Genomic DNA, 26,956 nt, shown 5'->3' on the forward strand with positions numbered 1-26,956 from the left:
TTTTGAAGACCGACACTTAGTCTAACCATTCAGTGAAATATCTATGTGGCAAGCAAGTAGGGAAGTAGCTTTTTTGGTCTGGCTTGACAGCACAGCTGTTACCAAAATGTATGCGTTCAATAAAAAAGAGCTTTCAGAGTACTACTGAGAGCAGCTTAGGCTTCACTCACATGTTGGTTCCCTGAGTACAAGGTCTGATTGGGCCAACGTTCGGTGCTTCGACTAAAAACAGTGCTTATGCTGCACATTTTGGCTTGTGGTAAACCTTATATGCAGAGATTGTTGTTGTGGAAAGTCAAAGATCATGCCTATAGGCCTGATCTGTTTCTTAAGACATGTTATGATAAAGGCACTATGCCAGGCATATTTATTGTGAAAAGCATATGTTAACATCAATCCATTTAAGGGCGGAATGTTATTTCTCTGTATGGAAGCCTGCAGAGAATAATTTGTTACATGAAATCTCACAGATTACTGTAGTAGGCAAGGGTTTTGATGCTGGTTACCCTCTGCGACAATCCATGGATATAGAAGATTTACTCTGTGATAATCCTTTTTATGACACGCCAATGATAAAGATTATAGGTCTGGTTGTTTGCTATGAACTATTATGATAAAGGCAATAGGTCTGACATATTTACTGTGAAAAGTGTATGTTAAAGTCAATCGGCAGTTAGGGGTGGATTGTTATTACTCTATTAAAGTCTACAGACAGGTATTTTGTTACATGGGAGCTCACTTTTTACCTTAGTAGGCAACGGTTTTGGTGATGGTTACCCCTTCTGGAATTATCATCAGGGTCACTGTCCATCAGGGCCACTGCAATTATGCGATTGTGAGGTATAATCCATCATCTGTTGCATAATCTGCTGATTTTATTCAGAAAAATTGTTTCTAGCTCAAACGTTCAAAAGTTACTGAATTCGCAGTGACACGTGTTGCTGTGCAGTGGAAGGTCCTTAACAAAGGCTGACTCGTCACCTTTCTGTTGCTTATTTCTATGTTTGTGTATCAAACTGAGGCACAACCTATTCCCAGACAGTGTTAACAAGTGTAAAATCAACAAAATAATGAAGAAATAGTATCAAAAAATGTGCTGCGTTATGCCGCATAATTTGCCTTTCTTGCCACAAAATCAGGGCCTCTGGAATTAAGCCGCATGGGAGGGCCAAATTATGCGGCAGGGGTGCCTAAATTATGTGGCAAGAAAAGGCCAATTATGCGGCATAATGCGGCACATTTTGTGATAGTATTATTTCACTAATTTGTCATTTTTACAATTGTTAACTCTCTAGGCATAGGTTGCACCTTATTGTTATCAGTTTAAAACATAAATATATGAATAAGCAACATAAAGATGACCAGTCAATCTTTGGAAGTGATTTTCACTGCTCAACAAAACATGTCGCCGAGTTTTTAGTAGCTTTGATCAGTTTGAGATGGAAACAAAACATTTTTTTGTTAAAATCTGCAGATTATGCAGCAGATGATGGATTATGTGCCAAAAGCGGCAAATCCATAATTATGTGAAAATCACAGCGGCTGCCCAATTGCATAGTTCCAGTGGCCCTGCACATAATGTAATCAACCTTGCCAGAAAATTTGGTACTTTCCTACCGCATAATTCCAGTGGCCCTGGGTATAGAAAATTTACATTGTGAGAATCCTTGTTAGACCCTCCTAGGAGAGTTGGCATTTTGCTTTGCAGACTGTAACTGTGTATACTCAATACATTAGGCCCGAGTCTGTTGTGATGACAACCATATGATAACAGTTATATATCTGCTTGGTTCACTGGGAAAGGGTATTCCAGATGCCATATGTCTGATCTGGTCAATTGTGAAAATGTATGACAATTGCTGTAAGCCTGATTTATGAGGTCTCACCTACCAGACACCATATATTGTCTAATTGCGAAAGACCAATTGTGAACTTAGTGTGAACTTAGATCCCACCCATTGTTTACCATTGGTTGGCTTTATTATCACTCTAATTTGTTTGCTTCCTATTCAATGTCTTGCCTTCCTCTACTTGTTTTTATACCTCCACTGCAGCATAGCCACTTTACTATCCTTTTGATTGGCTGACTTGTAGCCTTCCACTGTTCACTTTTAGTGAGCCTTTTTTTTCTTTTTTGGTTAAGCACTCCAAAAGAGTTCTTGTGTTTTCTAGCTCATTCCCTCTGTGCTTCTCTCCCATTCCCCATACTACATGTTGGTCTCCCCCTCGTGGCATTCTTTCGTAGCCTCCTATGTTGCTTTGCCCTTCATGTGCTCCACTCCCACCATGGGTGGAGTTGTCTCCCTCATGTGCTGCTACTCCCCTCCTCCCAGCTTTACTTTTGTTTTATTTAAACCGTCACCTGCTCTTCCATTGCCCCTCTGAACCTTCCGTCCTTTTTTCCAACATATGGGTTTTCTGGGAGGGCCATACATCTAATTGCTGCTGGCCCATCCTCCTTAAAAAAAGCTTTAGTGCAACTTCGATTTCATTTTTAAAAAAATATTTACAAACAATCTCAGATCTGTGTCCACATGATTTCATAATTGAATACGTGCATGGTGATGCATGTTTGTGCATAAATCACCACGCATGCAAGCAGTTACACTGCATTGTCATCACACTATTTATCTTCTTTGCTTTTGTCCTTTGGCGATGCTGGGCAGCATTTCCAATGGATTAGCAAAGCCAGAAAGTTCCAAAAGTGAGACTTATTGGCCTTACCAATTTGTGTTTACTCTGTAACACATATCCTAAAGCCCATTGGTCTTTATGGGTGGATTGTTTTTGCACTGTTTTAAAGCCTGCAGTCAAGTATTTTGTAACATGAGATCTTACAGATTACCTTTCCACAAAAGGTTAAGGGATGGGTTACCACATTTGACAAACCCAATGGGTAGAACATCTGCCCTGTAATGTTTCTTGCTAGAGTCCCTTTTCAAGCCTGACAGGCTTAGCTGTCTGCCAGGATCTTATAAAAAAAAAAGTTAAACAATACATCCATCCATATAGATACAGAGGGCCTTTCGGTCAGCCCTCATCAGCTTTTGGTCTGTATGAGTGCCACTCACACTCTGCTTCCATCTATGACAGTGTACTGCATCGGGTAATGGTTCAGCCCACTTCAGTGATTGGATGTCTTCTTCCGTGAATTATGTCATTTTCAGATCATGCGCACAACCACCTTTATATAAGTGTGCTACAGCATTAGGGCAGGTTGATCAGTCTTTTATTTTTCAATTTCCTTGTTCTATAGTTTCCCTTTAAATTATTTGCTTCTCCTTTTTTATTTACATTTTTTATCTGCAGTGCGCCACGTCCTGCGTTTTCACTTTCCCTGAACCGGTCGACCATTATGGAAGGCTGTTGTCCAGTGTGTATTATTATTTTACTATTCCATGGTGGCAGCACGTTGTTTCTAAACTGGGCACCCATGATGGAACTTTAAAACAGTAGACTATGTACAATACTATTGCAAGATGGTCACAAGCTGCTATGATTAGTTATGTTAATGTAAGAATACTATCAATCAACAAAAGAAGGGACTGTGGGGCTTTTTATAGAGGTCCAGCATAAATGCCCAGTCAAATACTAATACCTAAAGGAATGCAGTATCTCTTATCTCAGTGCCTAGGAGACAGTAAAACAGTAAACCAAGCCACCCGTGTTTGTAAGTACAAACTCGGTGGTTCAGGGGGTGAGAGAGAGGGGGGAGGGGGAATTCCTTCTATCGGAACAAGGGTCCTCACACACCAAGCAAGCTAGGTGTCATGCTTCATCATATGAACCTGCTCCTTGTTGGGTCGGTGCTGCAATACCCAATGGGCACCCGTAAAGGGGTTCTTTAGCGGAGATCTTTTGTTCCTCGCCGTATGATGCAGTGGGGCTGAGGGGCCTTGAGTGTGTAGATGTAGTGAAAAGGGTGACTTAAAAAAGGTTGGATAGTCCAAATAAAATTTTAGTTCTGGCTGGCTATCCACCTCATTAAAACAAACAGAGTGGCAGCTTTCTGACATGATGGTTCAGTTTAAGCTATACTCAACTCTAAAGGTCAACATGTTTCATGCCTGCTGGTCAGTTTGATCCATGGCAATTCTTCAGGACCTAGTGAGTGAATCTATCTACACAGCGTGGTGGGGGTGAGTACTACCTACCATGTGTTCGCACAACGGGTCAAGTTTCCCGTAGTGTCATGCAGTGACCTAAAAGAAGGGGATACATAATGGAAACACAACTGTATCAAAGGTATTCAGGTCACACTGTATCCACAACTCTCTCTCCAGGAACCTCCTTAACATTATAACATTAGGAGGTGTGTTAAGAGATCTATGGCACGAGGTAATAAAAATGGGCATTGCTTAATCACCCACTAAAAACAATTAATGCGACTGATTGAAAACAGGATAAAAACGGAGGACTGTACTTCATAGACGTTTTCACCCAAGGGAATTAGCGGATCGCTCATTCATAGTAATATCAGTAGTGAGGGCGAATCACTCATTCACAGTAAATCGCTGGTGATGGTGGACAGGTCTATTGTGTCACTCACCTATCTGTAGTCGAAGTGTCAAATCGCCTGCCTTAATGTCCGTTGACAGAGAGCACGTTCATTAATCAACGGCTCCCAATGGTATCCTGCAGTGGCTCCTGGGGGTGAAACTCGATGGTGTAAGGTTAAAGTGCATCCCCCACACAGCGGCAGGCACCCTTCATCAAATGGTCTGCCTCCCCACTATCCGGAAGTGCTATCTCAACCAAAACCTCGTAGTCTGCCCGTTAGCTCTCTGTCAGATCAATCGGTATCGCGGTACCCCAAATTCCGTGTTCCACTTCTCAACAACCCACCAAGAAAGCCCGGTCTGGTAAGGTTTTAAACCTGGCCTTGTAGTCTGTTTGTACTCACCAATCCGTTGAGGAAAGTAGCCGAATCACCTACCCCTCCTCGCCGGCACTGTAAAAGTGTCAGCCAGCCTACCGTTGGCGCTGAAATACTTTTCGGCGTCATGTGTGAAGAAGGGCGGTACCCGGCCCATGTTGGAGCTAAGTGATCGTTCCAGATACGTCAGTTCATGTGTATCTAGTTACAGCGGCAGCCATCTTATAGTGGGGTCGGTGGATGTTATTTAGTATCAGGTGTTCAATTCGTAATCACTCTGTGTACATAGAACCGCCAACCAAGTGGCAAAGGTGTAGTGTAAGTCTTCCCCCATTATAATGTGGGAGCCAGTATCATGCACTAGATAATTTTTAACTAGATAATTTTTCAAGGGTCATCTCACGCACATAATATTGAGTGTATCGTCGTGCCATCCACGCACATTTTATAAGGTGTTCAGTCGTGCCTTTCCAATATCAAATATACACTCTGATAATCTCATCCCATTCTGACAATCACATCACATAGTGCAGTGGTATTCACACGGTGCAGTTGGTTAACAGATCCAGAGAATCATGTATGTGTAAGGAGACCCAGGAATTGCTGCGGGAAAACTTGACCAGGGTGATGCCATCTATCATTTAAGGCTGCCCAAGGTATGTTATCATTAAGGCCATGATGAGCCGTGGAAAGACGATGTACCCACTGTTGTTCTATTCTGAACAGTGCGTGTTGTGTAATTTTAGGATGGGCTTCAAGAATAAGCCACTGTAAGGATTCTGGACTGTGTTTCTGTTCTTTATAGTGAGTGTACATCTTGGTCGTAACTCTCTGGCATCTTATGTTGCTCTTGTGCTCCGTAATTCACGTCCTGATTGCTCTCATAGTCATCCCTACATATTTCTTGTTGCAGGGGCACACCACCAAATATAATCACTTGGATGTGTTGCAGTTTGAGTGACGTTTCAAAGTCCAGGTGAATGTGTCTGAGAGTGAATGTCTTTTGTGGCTCTCGTTTGTTCACAGACCGCACAGGTACCACAAGGGTAGTGCCCTGTAACAGGGGAAAGGTCCCAAAGTGTTCTTTGGACCTTGTTGTTTTCAGTCTTGGGTCTTGTGTGTACTAGGATATCTTTCAAGTTTTTAGTTCTCTTGAAGGCAAACCTAGACAGCTCCAGGTCTCCCGTATTCAAGATGCCCCAGTGTTTCTTAATGATCCCCTTGATGCGTGTGGAATCTGGTGTGTATGATGCGACGCATGTCAAGGTGTCAGTAGGTTCTTTTAATGTTGTATGTAATAATGCCTTCCTGGGATTATTCAGAACCCTTTTGAAGGAGTTCCTGACCAGACACTCTGGGTAGCCCCTTTGTCTTAGGTTATTTTCCAAACCTTTGGCTTCAGTTCTGTAGTCTGAGGGTACTACAGTTCCTCCTGATGCGAAGGAACTGTCTAAAGGGGAGATTGTCTTTAAGAGCCCTGGAGTGGTGGCTATTATACAATAGTAGACTGTTCCTATCAGTAGGTTTTTTGTATAGGGTTGTGCTCAGCCCTGTGTGGTCAAATCTCAGATTTAAGTCTAAGAAGGGTATGTTCGTCTCTGAGATGGTATGAGTGAATCTCAAAAAATCATTCTGTGTGTTAACCCATTCGCAGAATTTCTCACACGTCGAACGGTCGCCTTTCCAGAAGATTAATATGTCATCAATAAACCTTTTCTACAAGGTTAGGTTACTGATGTAGGGGTTGCTTGTATTCATGATGACATTTTCTTCAAAGTTGGCCATGTATAGACAAGCCACACTAGGGGCGAAGGTACTTCCCATGGAAGTAACATGTGACTGATGAAACAGTTGCTTCCGATATTCGAAGAAATTTTCAGTCAATGCCAGTGTGGCACACCCCATGATGAAGGAGACTGGGGTAGGTGAGGTCCAGTTTTCTTTCATGAGTGATGATTCAATGGCAGTCAGAGTAGCCCGCTGGGAAATGTTCGTGTAGAACGCGTCTACATCCAGAGTGACTAGAATGTTAATCTCGTCTGTGCCCTGTACTTCCTCTATAATACGTAGGATGTCAGTTGTGTCAAGTACAAAAGAAGGAATTTTTCTCACTATAGGTTGTAAAAAGTGATCGCAAAATCTTGACAAGGGCTCCAAGAGTGAACCTACTCCTGAGACTATAGGTCTCCCGGGCACTAGTGTTGGACCCTTATGAATTTTAGGGAGTGTATAGAAATAAGGCACTCTTGGATCCTTTGTTCTCAGAAAGTCTGCTTCTTTTTTGGAAATCCCATTGGTCTCTGCCTCAAAAACCATGCTACAGATTTCTGATGTGAGTCTGGGAGTGGGAAATTCAGGAATAAGAGTATAGTACCTGGTATTACCCAGATGGCGTTTGCACTCAAGATCGTAGTCAGTGGTGGACTGGATCACCCCTCCCTTGTTGGCTTGCTTTATGGTTATGCTAATGTCTTCTGCCAATGACCGTGCTGCTGTCTCCTCAGCACTAGACAGGTTGTGGAAAGGATTACCTCTAGGGATCCCGCCAAATCTTTAAGTACCGGCTTTTCAAAAGTTAGTATTTCAGGGGGAAGCATACCGTTACTCGGGGTGAAGGTAGAGGGGTTTCATAAACCAGGGTCTCCTGTTTCAATATGGGATGTATCATGGAAAAAGGCTTTTAGACGAATCTTTCGGAAAAAATCATGGATCTCACAATTGTCTCTGAACCTGTTGGATCTAGGAGTTGGTACATACCCTAATCCTTTTTCGAGTACTCTTTTCTCAGTTTCAGTTAATGTTCTGTGTGATAGGTTGACCACTAGTTCATTTTCCCCCTGGTCCTGCTCCTGGTCTCTACTGTGTGTGCTGTTTGGTCTTGCCACTGCACTCATTTTTGCATCCCTCTTTTCCGCCCTCTTCCTCTGCCCCAGCCTCTGCCTAAAATAGGGGGGTTGCCCATGGGATAGTATTGGGGCTGGCCCAGTGGATACATCAGGAATTGCTAAAAAAGGAGTTGTTGGCCCCTGATATGGAGGTGCTTTGTTGTAGTTAGGGTAAGTAGGGTAGTTACCCCTTCTCTGGTTGTTACTTTCCTTACTATCTGTACTAGAGTCACTGTTGGAGGATCCCCTCCTACTGGTGTCAGTGCCCTCATCAGATGAGTACCCATTCTTTGATGCAGCATAGTCATCTTTTAAGTAAGGATAGACTATCTCCTTATTAAATTTCTGGATGTCCTTCTGTAATTTGGCAATCTTCTGCTTCAACAGATATTCCTTGTTGTCAGCTATTTCACTATTGATTTCCGCTAATTTGGATTTAAACGTGGTAGTCTGGACAGTTGATTTTAAAGCCCCCTTGGCAGCCTGAATCCTGGCAAGAAGGGCATCTGCCAGCCTTTTTGCTGTGTTGATGATAAGCACCAGAAGATCTCTAGGGTATTTCCAGGATACTAAACACCAATCTTTTTTTAAACCTGGGTCTTCCAGAAATATTCTGGGTAGGATGTTCACTATGAGTCCACTGGGGGCGATGTTGGCCCGCAGGTACTCTGTCATCATGGCTCCATGAAGGGTGATTTTCAGCCATTCCCTTTTTAGTGAGGTTAGGGAAGTCCAGTCTTCTGATTGTGACCCTGATTGCACACTTCCTCCCATCCCTAGGAGGGAGGGTGTTTTCTGTAATATGTCGGCTACAGCTTCATCATTGAAACTGAGTCCCTGGGTGTCCTCCATGTCTGGTAGGTCATGAGGCTATCTTATTCGATAGATAGGGAGATAGCGCGTGTATGTTGGGCCAGTCAGTGTAATTCATACTGTTTGGTAACCTAGTGTCCCACGGAGGTTGCCCGTGCATGCGATCAATCAACAAAAGAAGGAACTGTGGGGCTTTTTATAGAGGTCCAGCATAAATGCCCAGTCAAATACTAATACCTAAAGGTATGCAGTTCCTCTTATCTCAGTGCCTAGGAGACAGTAAAACAGTAAACCAAGCCACCCCTGTTTGTAAGTACAAACTCAGTGGTTCTGGGGGTGATAGAGAGGATAGGGGGAATTCCTTCTATCGGAACTAGGGTCCTCACACACCCAGCGAGCTAGGTGTCACGCTTCATCATATGGACCTGCTCCTCGTCGGGTCGGCGCTGCAATACCCACCGGGCACCCCTAAAGGAGCTCTTTAGCGGAGATCTTTTGTTCCTCGTCGTATGATGCAGTGGGGGTGAGGGGCCTTGGGTGTGTATATGTAGTGAAAGGGTGACTTAGAAAAGGTTGGATAGTCCAAATAAGACTTTTATTCTGACTGGCTATCTACCTCATTAAAACAAACAGAGTGGCAGCTTTCTGACATGATGGTTCAGTTTTAGCTATGCTCAACTCTTAAGGTCAACATGTTTCATGCCTGCTGGTCAGTTTGATCCGTGGCAATTCTTCAGGACCTAGTGAGTGAATCTATCTACACAGCATGGTGGGGGTGAGTACTACCTACCACGTGTTCGCACAACGGTTCAAGTTTCCTGTAGTGTCATGCAGTGACCTAAAAGAAGGGGATACATAATGGAAACCCAACTGTATCAAAGGTATTCAGGTCACACTGTATTCACAACTCTCTCTCAAGGAACCTCCTTAACTTTATACCCTTCAGAGTTGAGCATAGCTTAAACTGAACCATCATGTCAGAAAGCTGTCACTCTGTTTTAATGAGGTGGATAGCCAGCCAGAATAAAAGTCTTATTTGGACTATCCAACCTTTTTTAAGTCACCCTTTCACTACATCTACACACTGAAGGCCCCTCACCCCCACTGCATCATATGGCATGGAACAAAAGATCTCCGCCAAAGAGCCCCTTTATGGGTGCCCGTTGGATATTGCAGCGCCGACCCGATGAGGAGCAGGTCCATATGATGAAGCATGACACCTAGATTTTGGGTGTGTGAGGACCCTAGTTTCGATAGCAGGAATTCCCCCTCCCCTCTCTCACCCCCAGAACCACCGAGTTTGTACTTACAAACAGGGGTGACTTGGTTTACTGTTTTACTGTCTCCTAGACACTGAGATAAGAGGAACTGCATACCTTTAGGTATTAATGTAAGCATACTACCACCGTGACTAGACTGCAGCATGCTTTCTTTTCACATACTTATATTCTTTGAATTTATTTTGCATATATTGTTGAGTTTGTGTGTGCTTTATTGAGGTGTCAAAGGGAGAATGGTAGAATGAGTCACTTGATGGATGAAAGGATGAATGACTGCAAAGAAGAACGACAGAGAACATGCATGATGACTTATTTATAGCCTAAACAATGACACAAACGTCCCCTTAATTTATAAACCAGACCTACTCACATTCCCAATGCTTATTTTTTTGTGTGTCACACCCCTGTAGAAATTCGAATAGAGTCGGACAAAACGTGAATCGTATTAAAGTTAAACTCCTTGACCCTCATTCCTGAAAGTAAGCAGGGATGCTTGTGTGATGCAAAACAACTTAGTACTACTCCAGCCAGCCTTTAAAATGATAGGTAAATACATGAGTGCTCGCTCAAACCTTTAGTACCTGAGGGCCCTTGTGAGAAACCCATGTTTCATTCTATTAACTGTGCTTGGTGCCATATGACAATAATGGATGCATTCATTAATATATGCTTTACGTGGGTGAAGACGTGGGCTAGTGGATTGAGCTGCTAACTTTGGGACCAGGTAGAATCCCAGCATTGGCTCAACATCCTGTGATTCTGGTCAAATTGCCATATCTCCCTGTGCCTAAAACAATAAAGAAAAATATGGAACGTAGTCTGGATCTGTTGTAAAGCACTCAAATACCAGTGGCGGCTGGCATGTAAGGAGGGTGGTGCAGAGGGAGGGAAAAAATATCAAAGTTATAAATCTTTTTCTCTTTTTAAATGACACTTACCTTTAGTCCTAGAGCGACATCCTCCTCGTTAGAGTCTTCTGTTCTCCAGGCAGGCAGGCTCCAACCTAGGACCAGGAAGCTGGAGTAACCAATCGTTGTGCTGCTTTCATACAGCATGAAAGCAGCTCCAGGATTGGAGGGAGCGGCCTCTCTCGCTGCTCTGAGGGCACTGGAGCCCTATGCGGTCTCTAACCCATCAGTGTTAGAGAGGTTTAAACTGTGCATGTCTGGGGCCAAAAAGACATGCGCACTTTAAACCTAAGTGCTCTGCCTGCCTATAACTGCAGCTAACCCCCCCCCCGTCCTAACGCTTGGCTTGGGACGGAGTTTTGAAAAACAAAATGCTAATTTATTACCATTTTGTTTATCTATCCCTGGGGGCATTTTTTTAGTGGGGCGACACTCCGCCGCCTTAACAGAGGACAGCCCTGTCAAATTCCCTTCAACCAAGTCTGGGCAAGTAAAACCGCAAAAAATAAAGGGCTTATTTACAAGTCCCTTGTGCCACCAGAGCATCACTTTTTTTGATGCTCTGGTGGCGCAGTGTGGCTTTTCGTGGCCTTTTAAATATGACCCCCTTTCACACATTACTCTGTGTGAAAGGGGCGTACAATGAGTGTTACTGTGGGAGGTCCCATGCAACACCTATGGATTCTGACTCATTTTCAGATTTACAAGGTTTTGTAAACCTGGGAATGCGTCAGATTCTAATGCCTTCCCAGGGGAGGCGTTAAATTGGCGCAACAAGTAGCAATACCTTTATTTCTCCTTGTTTTTTCCTGCAGCACACATAGGAGGAAAATGCCATCAATTATTGTTTTTGTGAGGGAAGGTGTCCCTGCACAAAAACAATCATCCCACCATGGTGCAGGGGTGCCTAAGTTGGTGCTAGGCAGCCTATTGTGCACCAGTGCAGATGAAAATATATATATATATGTATGTGTGTGTGTATATATATATATATATATATATTATTATCTACTGGCGGTCGCCAGTAGATAGTTATAGTTAGGACCGAGTTCCCATAGGAAATCTGAAAATTCTATTTTGAATAACTTTGGCGCCGGTTGACTTATCTTCGTGAAATTTTCAAAACTAATGGGGTGCTCTGCTCAGCTCCTACCCTGAAAGTCTCGGGGTGATTCGTCAAGCGGGCGCTGAGAAAAAAGGGGGGTCCCAAAACGCGTTTTGCCCATGCATTTTCCCGTAGGACCTTTAGTCGAAGGTACAGCCCGAACGGCTGAACAGAATTACTTGAAATTTGGCAAATAGGTAGTCCTCAGGTCAGGCATGTGCCTTTTTGCATATATGGTGTCAATCTGTTCAGTAGTTCATGAGAAAATTGCAGTTAAAAGTACATAAATATCTATATGCGCGCACCGTGCGCGCACCGTGCGCGCACCGTGCGCGCACCAAATGTCCGCGAGCGTAATTCTGATTGGTGGTTAGATGTCAGTCAACATTCCAATCGGTCGAAATCAGGAAGTGTCGGACGCCATTTTGTGTGTGACAGTGAAAAAGAAAGGTGGAGAACGTGAAAAGGGGGCAGGGTAGAGAGTTCCTGACCCCCTAGTCTTTGTCAGGGGGCCCCTCAAGGACCCCGAAGGGTGAAAAAAACATTTTATTTTTTTTCAAAAAATCGCGGTGTGCGCACACGGCGCACGCACGGTGCGCGCACTTTGCGCCGCCATTTTGAGTTTTAGAGGCAGAAGAGAGCTAAAAACACAAGTGGAGAACGTGAAAAGGGGGCAGGGTAGAGAGTCCCTGACCCCCTAGACCTTCTCAGGGGGTCCCTAAAGGACCCCGAAGGGTGAAATTTTTTTTTTTTTTTTTTCAAAAAATCGCGGGGTGTGCGCACGGTGCAAGCACGGTGCAAGCACCGTGAAAAACCCTTAAAAAAACAAACATTTTAAACTGTTTATAAGTTTATAGAAGATATTAACTATGCTGTTCAACTTTATGCAAATTCAAAAAAGAAGAGCTGAGCCATTCCATATTACAGGATACAGTCAATCTATAACTATATACATAGGTAGTTTATTGTAAAATAAATATATAAAAAATATAATAATACATACATAAATTAGCATTTAAAAAACCTTACAAATTCACTAAAAAAAACATAGGTTTCACACACGTTATAGTTAGAAATTAGCATTTAAAAAACCTTGCAAATTCACAAAAAAAAACATAGGTTTCACACACGTTATAGTTAGGAATTAGCATTTAAAAAATCTTGCAAATTCACTGAAAAAACCATAGGTTTCACACATGTTATAGTTAGCTGGACATTTCACTCGTAAAAAACCATTGAAATTCCCCCGTTATGGTTAGTTCAGCTAACTATAACCCGAGACTATTGGTCTGCCCGGTGGAGAGGTCTCGTTTTTATGCACTTTTGGCAAGATGTAGAAAACCGGAATTCAAGGATGTTTATTTTGCAAAAATTGGTATTCCTTTGGGCCAAGGAAACCTTGATCGAAACCTTTCTCTAAGATGTCAAACAGATGACCTTGGAGTTCCAATGTGGGATCTTTAGAGATGCGCTGGTAGCAGATGGGATCATTTAATTGTCTGAGCACCTCTGTAGTATATTCTGGGGTTCCCCAGACCACAATCGACCCACCTTTATCGGCCTGTTTGATAATTACCGAAGAGTCATTTTTTAGAGAGGCTAGGGCATCCCGTTGGGATTTAGAAATATTGTGTTTAACAAATTTAGATCTCTTTTCCATATGGGAAATGGCGGACAACACAGTTCTTTCAAAAGTGATGATCTCTTTAGGTACCTTGTGCGAAGGAGGACAGAAATTGGATTTTTTTCTCAAACCGGTCACTTCATTGGTAGCTGGAATTTCATTCCCAGAAAAAAACATTTTAAGCCTTATCTTACGACAGAACTCGATTGCCTCTGTTTTCATCTTGATGAAATTGGTGCTCCGTGTGGGAACGAAGGTTAGACCTTTAGCTAACACAAGTCTTCTAAATTATCTAGACTAACTTATCAGCATTGGCTTCTCTTCATATGTGACGTCATCAGCAGTGGATTGCGGTCGCGCGAGTTATAGTTAGCTGAACTAACTATAACGGGGGAATTTCAATGTTTTTTTACGAGTGAAATGTCCAGCTAACTATAACATGTGTGAAACCTATAGTTTTTTCAGTGAATTTGCAAGGTTTTTTAAATGCTAATTCCTAACTATAACGTGTGTGAAACCTATGATTTTTTTAGTATATATATATATATATACACACACACATACACAGATACATATACAGGACAAGGGAACCCTATAAGTCAGAAGGGACCAAGGGTAGTAGTATGTTATTAGAGACAACGGTCCCTTTCAAGAAAAATACATAACCATTACCACAAAACTACAATCAGTGTTGGGTATATTACTATCCAAATGGAAGGTATTTGTATTTATTCACATATTCGATAAACACGAAAAAACATACAGTATCATGAAGTGAGCAGGAAGTGACGGGGTTCTTGTAAATCAACAGATTTCCTGACCTCAAGCATATAACTGTAAGGTGACTTTGTGGTGATGCTAAAATAACAGTAGTCACAATAAAAAGAACATCTTGTACTCCGCAAAAATCATAAATAACAGTTGGAGTTAAGATGTGGTTTTTTACTCCGTTTCCATCCCAAACAACGGTTATGGGATCATCATCAGAACTAGTGAATAAGAATGCCTGAGAAGTTGCTTATGGTCCAGGATGTAGACCATAGGGTGGTATCTACGAAAGGAACGATGTCCTACCCGTGGCAGCTTGGTAGCACAGGAACTCGCAGGCTCAGAAGAATTGCGAGGATTGATTGTGGGGGAGATCACTGTCTCATCCCCGGCGTGCTTCTCGAGTGGCTCCTGTTCGAGCGAAGGCCTGAATAGGCAGCATGGGAATGCGCAGGTTCGGGAGGATTGCGATGGTTGGGTACGGGAGAGATCAATGTCTTATCCCCGGCATGCTTCTCGGGTGGCTCCTGTTCGAGCGAAGAAAGGCCTCTTAGTAGCCGCAATGACCTTGGTCCGAAGGTGCCTGAACGCCCTGATGAAAGCACAGCGATTTGTCATATTATTGTAAATACGAAGCATTCCTGTACTTTCCTAATGACGCAGCGCAACGCAGCAAGATGGCTTGCAGTGCCGCACTGCGTCATTATCTTGTAAATATGCCCCTAAATGTGCATTTTGTCACCATGCTCACATGACCATTTTTTCAGTGCCATTCTGTATAAATAAATATGTAAGTCACCTAATTCACCACGCCCATGAGGTTGAAGGTTGAGGAATTATATGCAGGCCAGACACTGGGCTAGTTGAGGGCGGTCGTGCAAGGCTAGTTGGAGGCAGAGATGACCTGTGAGTCCATACAAAGTCTCCCAGCATCCTTTTTATTATGGTGTGCCCGGCGTCACAATGAAATATGCGCCTCCACTGACCACCCCAGAGGAATGGGGGGCAATGCCATCTTGTTATTTTGTAGCACCAACAACTGCTTAGATGGTAGCAGTGTAAGAGCCATCCCTATTTAGAGGTCTAAGGCCTGATATCAGATGTCAGACTTTGGGGTAGAATGTTATTAATAAAAGAAAATATATGCAGCTATTGCCACACAAGGTGTGGGAGGTTTCAGTTATATTTACTGTGATTATCCACAGCTCTTCTAGCAATGATATGTAAACTTGGTTAAACAACTAGGCCATTCATTTAATTTCAGTTAGTAGGTGCAGTAAACATTAAACTCTCTTTTAGTTCTACATAGGAATCAATAAAGCCACGCAGCCCCAGCATTCCATCCATTAGGGCTGATGCTAATCGGAATAACAGCAGCCTCAAATGCTGATCTGGTTTGTGGAAGTATTTACTGAGTCTGAAGCACATTCTCAAGCGTAATTAATATATATGACTTTATGCCTGTGCCTAAATTTGGGGGTGGTCAGAAACCATATGATGGATTACACCCAGGGTCAGACTGGTTTAAAGGGCGATCAATCTGGCAGCGCCAGAAGGGCTGGTCTGGCAGGGCATTGTGTGGGCCAGATTTCTAGCAGGTTGTGGGCCAGTTTCATTTCCATGTGGGGCTGGCTTCACTACAGCTTACCCTATTACCACAAGCACGGTCTGCAGCAAACACAAATTCATACTGTCACCCATACCTTGCAAAATAACTATTTCACGTTTATTTACAAGTTCAGAAATGGGCTGATTTTCAAATATGGACCACTTTTTAGGTCTCGCCTGAGACAGCGCTTTAGCGCTGCACTGGCGAGACTCATAGTAAGCGAGTTTTGGAAGTGCAAACAGTGGCTTTTCAGGCCTCCAAATACAGTGCATGTGCGCCGTCCGGGCGCGCGCACCATTTGGAGGCCTGAAAGCACTCGTTTGCTTTCACTTTCGCAGGCCACACGGACGCTTTGAAGTGTGATCGCATTCGCTATCACTTACATTTCGCGGGCGCTTTGAATACATTTGAATACAGGGCCGCTTTGATGTTTGATCGCGATCACTTTCACTTTCGCGCTTGTTGTTTTAGGTGATTTGTCCCTTCTTTCTTCATGCATGTGCTGTGATCAGACCTTCACCAGGGTTTATGGTTGGCTGACCCCACTCTGAGGAGGCTACATTTGTCCATGGTGCATTGACCTGGAGGTGACACTTCACCACGTTCCGGGAGATGCCGCAGGGTTAGATGGTCCCATGTTTAGACCATAGCAAGCACTCCATTGCAGGAGCGTGTTTTCATTGACATCGCTGGAAAACACGGGCTCCACTGCGTGTTTGAGATTAAATAGCTCTGGCTTCTGCCAAGCGAGCGCGGCGCCTAATTGCAGGCCCTCACTCACTGTACACTTTGTACATAACTAAAGCTAAGCATCTTACAAAGAGGCGCTACCTCGTCATGCTAAATTCCTGTATAATGTAATATTTGTTAAAAATATATACATAACTGCATAGTTTGGGCCGGTCATGGACAACTTAAACAAATGCTTTGGATCTTGCCATGAAACACGCAAGGAGCATCAACATAATAATGCCCGTTAATGTTATTTTTAAAAATAAATAATGATTTCCTCAAAACCCCGCAACAAAAATAAAAACACCCTTTCCTAAAGAATTACCAAGCGCCAACAATTAAATAACTTATTTTTATTACACAAAAAAGTGTGTGCATTTTAAAACTAACTCCTTCATTACAAAGAGAAAATAAAGTAATCTTTTAAATAGAAGAATGCGCAAACCTCATACCCGCAAAACGGCATAACCCTTTTTTAGTACCAGAGATATGGAAAGTATAATGAAAACGAATGACCTCTCGAGCAAAAAATAAATAAATAAATACACACATTTTATCTGACTTGGACCTTATTGAAGAAAAACGATGACTGCGCCTTGAGCCTGCGTAGGTGGAGAACACGAGTTAGCCGCCCGGCAAAGACATTTCAGCCTTTCATGCTTTTTGGAGCAATATCTGAGTAATATTGTATCTTTACATATCTTTACAATAAATGTAAAGTACTTCGAGGAAAAAGTGATGGTTGGCGCTCTAAAACGATTTATTATTTACGTAAAAATTGGTAATTTATGTGAGTAAGTTTGATGAGAGGAACAGTCCCTGCTGTCTGCACCCAGAATGAATGCCTCTTTGCCTCACTCCATCTTTTTCCATGATTTGGCCTGTACCTGCCTCAATGGCCCATAATTTCAGGCGGGTGCGTGCTCTAACTCACATGTGTTTGAGTTAATTTAACCACAGATTATCTACAGTCAAAACCTCAGTATGCTTTTAATCGCTTTTAATTTCACCCAGTGAAATTTGCTTTTCACGATTAACAGATTAACATAAACCTCACATAACGTGCAGGTGAAATCTCCGTTGCATGCACGCGCTGGAGGCGGGCAGCGGAAGCACTGCACCGGCAGGCGCGAGCCCTGTGTGCACCCGAGCCCCACTGTGGCACCCCGACTCACTTTGTGGCGCATTCTGTTTGTTGGGTGGGATTTTTGGTCTTTTAAGGGCTAGAAAAGAACGCTCCTGGTACAGAAATAAATACGATACACAACTCCTGAGCACGCAGCCACGAGTGACAGATGAGAGATGCATCATTCCTCCACAGCCGGGTTCACCCTCATGGATAATTGGCTTAAATATTTATGCTCAAGGTTTGCTTAATATTGGACAATAGTTGGTGATCATATACATTATGACGACGACTTTAAAACGCTCCCCATAATTGGACGAGACCTGTATATTCAGTAACATATTCGCATTTATATATGTGCCTGTGCCAAAAATACTACTTTAATTGTGGTATAAACCAACGAACATTCTCTGCACACCGTAGGATTGCAGTGTAGTGATATTCATGTAGCGCTGCCTACCTCTGCCGAGGTTCTGAGGCGCTAATTTTAAAACAAGCATTTGCAATGCAATAGGTCTCGCATTTATACGAGTTTGAGCTATTGGCATTGTAAATGACAATGCCTTTTATTTATGTTTTAAAAACCCACACATAAATAAAAGGCATTGCCATTTACAGTGCCAATAGCTCAAACTCTTAACAACTGCGAGACCTATTGCATTGCAAATGCTTGTTTTTTCTCTGAGTAGACTGCTACCACGTGTCTCTGACTGGAGAGACCCCAACGTAGAGCTGTCCTCGGCCCCCATAGTCCAGCTACAGCCTTATCTGTGGAGGAAAGGCCACGGTTTGGCTGTGTTGCCCCTAGCTCCTAGGAGCGCCTCATGGTGTACCAATTGCCCTGCTTTCTCCTCTGGAAACCATGAAGCTGGGACACAGTACTCCTGACTCAGATAAATTACCCTCTTTCTCTCTATTGATTGTGCTTTATTATGCATTCTAATCACAGCTCAGTCACTCCCATGATGGAGGGAGACTACTAGGCAGTGTTCAACACCATTGCTTACTGTCTGTTAATCCTATTCCTAGGCAAATGTTGATGATCGGTGGCGGCTGGACGTGTATGTGTGCTATTTAACTCAATGTGAGTTGTGGCCTGCGCTCCCAGCATCTCTACCCAAAGGGCAGTGCGGGTTTTAATGTTACCTTTACATCTCATGATATATATGTTGGTATTATAAATTACTGAATCGTTTTTGTGAAATGGTTAGAGCCTTTAAAGATAAGATAGCACGCACACAAGCAAACCTATCAGCAAAACATCTCTTTAACATGGGCATCATTACTCAGCAAATTAAGATTAACAAGAGCACCGCCCATAACGTAAGCACCGCTTAGTTCCTCACTCATGTGCCATTACGCCTGTGTGTAAGGTTCGTCGTCTCTTACCTGCTCCAGAGTGGACCCTCAGAAGGTTGCCAGGTTGGTGACCAGCAGCACGACGCCCCCGTACCTGTCGAGGGAGACATCTTGGCCCAGGAGGCTTTTGGCGGTAAACTCGTGGACTGATCGCGTCATCGCCGCCACGCACCAGCACGCGCTCAGTCACGAGGAAGATGAGAACCTGTCAACGACATAGGACACTTCGGTCACTGCCGGTGTATGGCGTGTCCCTCAGAAACTACCACCGCAAGAAATTAGGATTAGTAGTAGGCCTGGGCAAAAATTTCGTTCCGGTCGCGGAAATTGCGATAATTTGACATTTTTGCGTTCCGCGGAGAGCGCGAAAATGTCAAAAATTCCGGTTTCCGCAGCTTGGCGATAATTTGTTTCTTGCTCGCGCTGTAAAATGATACATTCTCGCGCGCGCGCGATCGCCTTACCTGAATCCCTGCGTTCGCCGACAAGTTTTCTTGATCCGGTCGCGTTCTCCATGAGATGTTGTATTGTTTTTAGCCATTTGCGCTGTCTCGCGACAGTTCGCGCCCGCAGTGACGTCATGCGTCGCGCGATCACGTCTTTCTTCTCGCGATCATGCACCGCGAGAACAACTCAAAACAAGATGGCCGCGCCCGCAAGCAGCCACATGGGTAAGTTGGCGACCCGCAACCATGCAGAAAATCGCGCGAACATGCCGGAAAAAAACTTCCGCATCTTCGCGATATTTCTGCTTGTTTGCGATAATTTTAAACATTCTCGCGATAATTTGCGAAGGTTAATTCCGCAAATTCCGCCCACCCCTAATTAGTAGTAAACAAGTCTGTGTCCACTTTGTCGTTTTTGCTCTCGCAGTGTTCAGGCAACAAACACATCTAAATCCACCCCAGCCCGATTTTGTAAGCTGATTTCTGTTGGGGTTCCCCCTTTCCCTAACGCCATGGTTCACTTTACAAATTCCTGCCATTCTTTCGGGGTACGAATGTATTCCTTGAAGTTTAGTTCTTTATGCTTTAAATGGGCCGGTACTGTCCGGTACAGAGTACCTACCGGCACTTCTGTACCGGAACTTTCTTTTAGACAGACGTAATGGTTTTCATAGGCGCGTACAGACACTTCTCAGAAACAATCAGTGTTTTGGTACGGAGTACCTGCACTTCTACTTCCCCATTTCAAGCACAGGGACCAAACTTTTCCAAGTGCTGCGGTTCAGGGTTAAAATGAGCCCCTCACCCCGGTGCCCCAGTGCCCGTTCACCTTGCGAAAGAAAGATGCTTGTATCTCTCGGTGCCTTCCTATGTTCCGAACCCTGCGATCATCTGCATCCCAGCCTTCTGTTTTGATTAATGAAAACAGACCCGGTGCAGCTAACTTTAGCCTCCGCTCATAATTCACAGAGCAGCGCTGGGGCCTGTTCTCGAAGCCTGCTCCTTTTCAAGTGCGCCTCTTTGTCAGGGCTCAGCAGATTCTCTGCCTCGGTGCCTCCGTTATCCCCGGGCTGCAGTGCTATGCAAATCTATTTCACAATGGCGGCTTTGGGAGGAGGGCAGCTGGGTGGGGGATGTGCAATCATGTACAGGTCTGCACTTCTCTTGTTTCAGTGCCAATGGCTCTTTGTCCAAAGGACGACTTCGCGTTTGACAAATTTCATTTAAACTCATTGGCCTCGTTCGTTTTACCCACCACAGGATCGTGGTTTAATTTCTACCTGCAAAAATGTTTGCTCCACGATCTCAGCTATGTATGATCAAAAGGATGGGCTGCAGATTATCTTGGAGTAAAATTTTGACCATTTGCTAATGTTTTCAGATTGTAAAAGGGCAGGGTCAGAGACATCAGTCAATCAGTCAGAGGTTGGTGAAGCGCAGCTACTCACCCACAAGGGTCTCAAGGCGGCTCCGTTGAGTACTGGGGTCATCCGAAGAGCCGGGTCTTGATTCCCTTCCTGAACTGGAGCATTGTAGGTGTTTGTCAGAGGTGGAGGTCGTTCCAGGCCTTGGCTGCAAGGTAGGATAAAGACTTTCCTCCCGTTCTGGTCTTGTCAATGTGTGGGGCGGTAGCCAGAGAGAGGTCAGGTGATCGGAGGTGTTTCTTGGGTGCGTGGAAGGAGAGGCAGTGGTTTAGGTATGCTGGTCCGATGTTGTGGAGTGCCTTGTATGCCTGAGTGAGGAGCTTAAAGGTTGTTCTTCTTTTGATGGGAAGCCAGTGGAGATTTCGTAGGTGTTTAGTGATGTGGTTGCGGCATGGGGAAGGCTATGAAAAACAAGGAAACTATGGCATGCAGAGAAAGCTTCTCCTATGCCGTAAGGGCAGAGAGGCGGTCTCTACACCCTCCCGTGTTCAACACTGTTCCACATAAAGTACCCCACAGGCTTGTGAACACTGTTCAAGAGTGCCTAAAACTAGATTAGGTTAGTTAAGTATGGGAAGGTTATTCTGAAGCAATTCAGTGGTTACCCACTAGATGGTGGGGAAGGAAATCATTCCTTTTGTTTATATTACTCTCACACACTCTAGTAGTGTCATGCTTCATCATCGGGTCACCCTGAATCCTAAAGGTCAGGGTGGGCTTGACCGTATTCCAAGGAGCTCTTGAAAAGATATGGCCAGGGGGTGTTAAAGATGAAAAATCCACAGACAGATCCCAGTATCCCTTTATTCGTGGAGCTGTCGGGGATATTAAAATATTAAACTGGGGGGGGGGGGGTCACTTGGAGTTTTATTGTCCTATGACCCTATTGCCAACATGTTTCAGTCCTCTATTGGCCAGTATGGGCCAGGACTTTTTCAGGGCAATAAAAGGGGGTATCCTCCCTGGTTATGTGAACAGGACAGTCCCTATCCACTTGTATCTCAAAAGGGCAGGTAGCTGCTCCTTTAAAACTAGAAACAGACACATTATCTTGCTTCTATAGTTCTTTACTCCATCTGAAAATGAAAATAAAAAAAGAGAGAGAAAGGAGATCATAGTGCAACATTGCTGTCATGAAATCAACACTTCCCATTAGTGATGTGCTATTGGTTACACCCATGCTTGTCAAACAGGTAGGCTGTGTAGACGCCATCATTCCTCACACCAACTTGGTATGCTTATCCAGTACTATATATCAATACCTCGTTTGGCTCTGTGGTGTATATATAGTGATGTGGCGATATATATCGCATATTGCTACTTTTCAAGCTGCTGTGCATGTGTAGTCTCACAGGAAACCGTTCCAGTGTGACTCTCTTCTAACCATACAGTACTACAATCCCACCAAAGTGTCACATCTACACTCTCATGTCAATCATAACATTCTCCCTTACCCCACTTCGGGAGAATATGTACATCACTGGGGACATCAGGAAATCTAGGGTAGCCCTTTAGTCAGACACTGGTCATGTCCGAATGCCAAATGGGAAAATAGAAGACCGATGAGGGAAACAAAAGCAAAGAAAATGGCACCACTTTTGCCGTCAGTAACCGGTGTTGAAATTCAAGGTTCAAGAACATACCTGATGTAGTAGTTTCTAGATGTCTGCCCACTCGCTCTTACTTACACCGCCAAGGGTCCTGCCCCATAATCGCACCTATTTGATCCGTGTCCCCGGTCTTGCGCTCTGAGGATTGTGAGGACCCAGCTTAAGAAGACAGCATTGCTGCCATAACCGCTAGTGGTCACGCCTCCGAGGGCGTGTGAGTCCTACCAGAATGGCGAAGACCGGACATGCGTGTTTCGCAACTTGCCGGAATTCTGCGAAATGTAGTCCGATAGGAACTACAGGTACTCGTAAAAGCCTGTGATTTTTTAAGCTTCGATATGATCTTAAATTCCATAATGGGTGCTACCCGTGGCCACTACCAGTATTAGTTGAATTATGTGAAGAACAATTAAACACATTTTTTTAAAATGTTCGTATTTCTCATAATACCCAATGGAAATTCAATTCAATCCAACTTTATTAAAAATGGCTTGGAGGCAGTCCATTACTTACCATTGGATGGTTTCAAAGCCACTCTCAATTGCTTGCTTCCTGCTGGTCAACTCTTTTTACTTGTGACCATCCCCTGGAGACAGGCCCTAGTACTTGAGTCCTTACACTGCTTGCGCTTTTGGGAGATACTTTTTCTTTTTGTTGAGCCACTCTACAGAGTGCATCTTTGGTAGATGGCTCTGTCATCTGCTGTATCACGTCTGTTTGCTTGTTCCCCCTCCCTCCCATTGTTGTGCCTCCCACCCTACCCAGCACAATAGATGAAAGGGAAGACCAGATGCCTTTGTCTTGTCCTCTGACTTTTATTTTTGTTGCAGCTTTTATATAGCGCAAACTCGACCCCAAGGTGTGGGAGCGCTTTAAACAAGGACATATTAATTTTGTGTAGGTATGGGAAGATTAAACGTTTTGCACCGGAGTCCCTGAACGTTGAGCCTGTGCTGAGACTCGAATCTCGTTCCCCAGCTCTGAAGGTGGTAGCTTGGCCGTTACGCCATATCCTCCCCAGGCTCACTTGCAGATATCAGATTGCAGATCTTGCTTCCATGTTTGAAGTCTCCAAAGTCAGAATTTCCCAGTGCAAATGCTGATGTTATTTATTTTTGCATTGGGAAGCTCTGCCTTTGGGGACTTGAAACAGGGAAGCAAGTTGACATGTTTCTTTGTAAAAGAATTTACATTTGACATCTGCCTAAATGTTCTATTCCGAACTATGTCTACAAATAATTCCATTACGTGTTCAATTTAATTGTATAATCTTAAGGTTTTTCTATGGAACCAGATGAAAAATATTACAAAAGCAACATGCAAGTTCTTGCGACACAAAAGTCACAAATACCTACTATAGTGCTTTGATATTGGGCAAACAGGCTCTGCTGACTGGGAGAAGAAAGGGTAAATTGTGTGATAACTTCACTTTGTGTAGGCACAGAAAGATTAAGTGGTTTGGCCAGAGTCACAGGATGTTGAGCAGACGCTGAGACTTGAACCAGGTTTCCCTGCTGTAAAGTCAGCAGCTTTGGCCGTTATGCCACATTCTCTCCCCTGGCTTGCTCAGATGGCAGATAAACATGTTTACATTGCTGAGTGTATTTCCTTTGGCCCTGGGAACTTCGTATTTGAAGCCATCCCCTCCGGCCCGTCCCTCTTTCATCTTCTAACACCTACCACCCCGTCCACTACACATAATTCCACTCTATGCTACACAATTGCACTAAACATAATTCAGCCTCACTCCATGCCACATAATTACATTCTACATAACTCAACTCCACATCATTCAACACAAAGCCACACAATTAAGAGGCATGTAATTCCACAACATACAAATCCACACAGCATAATTTCACTTCAAACAACACATTTCAATTTCTCACAAATACATGCTACACTATTCAACTCCACACAATTCCACTCCACATCATTCCACTTCATGCCACATAGTTCCAAACCAACAAATTCAACTCCATATATTTCCATTCTGCCTCATGTCACATAATTCCACTTCACATACCACTCCACGCACCATAATTCCACTCCATTCCAAACCACATAATTCCACTCCACCCAATACAATTCAACTCTAGATAATTCCACTCCACATAATTCTACTCCACACCACATAATTTCACTCCACAAGTATCCACTCAGCACCAAAACACATAATTACACTCCACAAAATTCAACTCTGCAACCTGCCTCATAATTCCACTCTGCAAAATTCCACTCAAAAACATGCCACATGATTACACATAAAACCACACAACACAATTCAATGCCACACAATTCCACACCACATGACATAATTACACCACATAATTCAACTTGACATAATTACACTCCACTCAATACCACATGATTAAACTCCTCCCAAGTCCAGTCCATGCCACATAGCAACACGCCACAAAAATACACTCCACATCATGCCACAGGATTTCATTCAATAAAATTTCACTCAACATCACATAATTCCACACCACAGAATTCAAATCCACACAATTCCACTCCACAGTGCATAATTTCACACAAAACCACATAATTCCACTCCACAACACATACTTCCACTACACACCCCATATAACATCCAGTCCACAGCACATAATTCCACACCATGCAACATAATTCAACACCACACCACTCCACAGCACACAATACCATTCCACGTAATAACACTCAAGAGACACAATCACAATCAACGTAATTCCACTACACTCAATAGCACATAATTGCTATCCACGTAAGTCCATTTAACACATGTCACATAATTCTACTATGCACAACTCCACTCAACACCATCCAATTCAAACCTACACAATTTAAAGCCACACCATTCCACGCCACACAATTCCACACAACAGAATTCCACAACAAATTATTCAACTTCAAACCACATAATTCCACTCCACACCACATAATTGCAATACACACAGTGTAATTCAACATCATGCCACATAATTCCCTCCATTCCATGCCACTCCATGCAACACAATGCCACTCCACACAACTCCACACAATGCAACATAATTAGACTCAACATAAGTCCACTCCACACCATTCCACATATTTACACTACACATATTTCATCTCCACACCACATACATCCACCCAACTCCATAAACAAATATTCTATTCTTCAACATACCAAATAATTCAACTCCACAAAACTCCATTCCCCACAATACAACATAATTCCAACTCAGATAGTCCCACTCCACAAAATTCAACTCTGCTTCATACCACATAATTCCACTCAACATAATTCAATTCAACATCACACAGTTCCACGCCACACAATTCGACTCCACAAAACTCCACTTGATGCAACACAAATCCATGCTACACAATTCAGTGCCACACAGTTCAATGCCACACCACGTAATTCCACTACACACCACATACTCCACCCCACGGCACTCCATTACACCCTCCAAAACATAATTCAACCCCACAGAACGTAATTCCAATCCAGGCCACTCCACACCACAATGCCGTTCCAAATAATTCTGCTCCATGCCACATAATTACAGTCTACATGATTTCACTCCACACCATACAACATAATTACACCCCACATAATTCCATTTAACGCAGCAATTCCACGCAACACAGTTCCACCCCACTCCACTTATTCCACCCCACACCACATGATGCCAAACCACACCAATAATTTCACTCCACACCAAATAATTCCACTCTTTAGGAACAAAAGGGAAAGCCAGAGGCAACAGTCTCAAATGCAAGAACTATTGCCTCTGCCAGTGCTTGTTTTTGTCCTTCCGATATAGACAGCTGTTAATTAGTTTTCTTGTAGCTGCCATTTGGTAAGTGGCTGGGGGTGAAGAGTGAGGACAGCAGTCCTGTTTGCAGAGATTAAGGTTTTTTAGGTCTCGTCTGGCGTTAGGAGTGCGCATGCGCTCCTCTCGCCATGACGAGGACCTTTTAGAACCGATATGGATTCCAAAAGTGCACGCGGAGAAACAGAGACAGTAAATGTGCACGCGTGGATTGGATGCTTTACTGGCGGCGTGACACTCAGGGGACTTTTTTTTTTGCCGCCAGTAAAGCATCCAGTCCCTCTGAATGGCTACATTCTCCTTTTCAAAGAAAATACAAGCAAACACATTTGTTGGCAATAGCCTAAAATATTACTATTTTAGCAACCCGTTTTAAGGGAGTATTAATCATGTTCAGGTGAGAAATAGAAGCAAGCAACCTATGTCCTTTTTACGCGTTGTGTGCTGATTAATAGTTACAATCTTTTTTTATATAGCGGTCGTTACCTCTGACTGTTTCCCAATATCTCAGAATATGAAATCCTTCACTGATGTTATTGACGGCTCCATGTTGCTGATTTGACATACTTTCAGAAAATATCCATG

The 26,956-nt window shown here is 43.5% G+C and overlaps 1 protein-coding gene across 1 annotated transcript in view; it reads right to left on the reverse strand.

Annotated features, from left to right (window-relative positions):
- LOC146867251 (glutathione peroxidase 3-like) overlaps nucleotides 1-20,554 on the reverse strand; it is a 67,895-nt gene extending 47,341 nt beyond the window's left edge. The window contains exons 1-2 of the mRNA XM_085614867.1: nucleotides 20,361-20,554; nucleotides 19,116-19,290 (exon numbers count right to left, since the gene is read on the reverse strand). The gene's annotated coding sequence lies outside the window, so the exon portion shown is untranslated. The remainder of the gene's footprint in view (nucleotides 1-19,115; nucleotides 19,291-20,360) is intronic.
- Between the last annotated feature and the right edge of the window lie 6,402 nt (nucleotides 20,555-26,956).

Source organism: Triturus cristatus, chromosome 1_2 (assembly GCF_964204655.1).
Source record: "Triturus cristatus chromosome 1_2, aTriCri1.1, whole genome shotgun sequence".
NCBI lineage: Eukaryota > Metazoa > Chordata > Amphibia > Caudata > Salamandridae > Triturus > Triturus cristatus.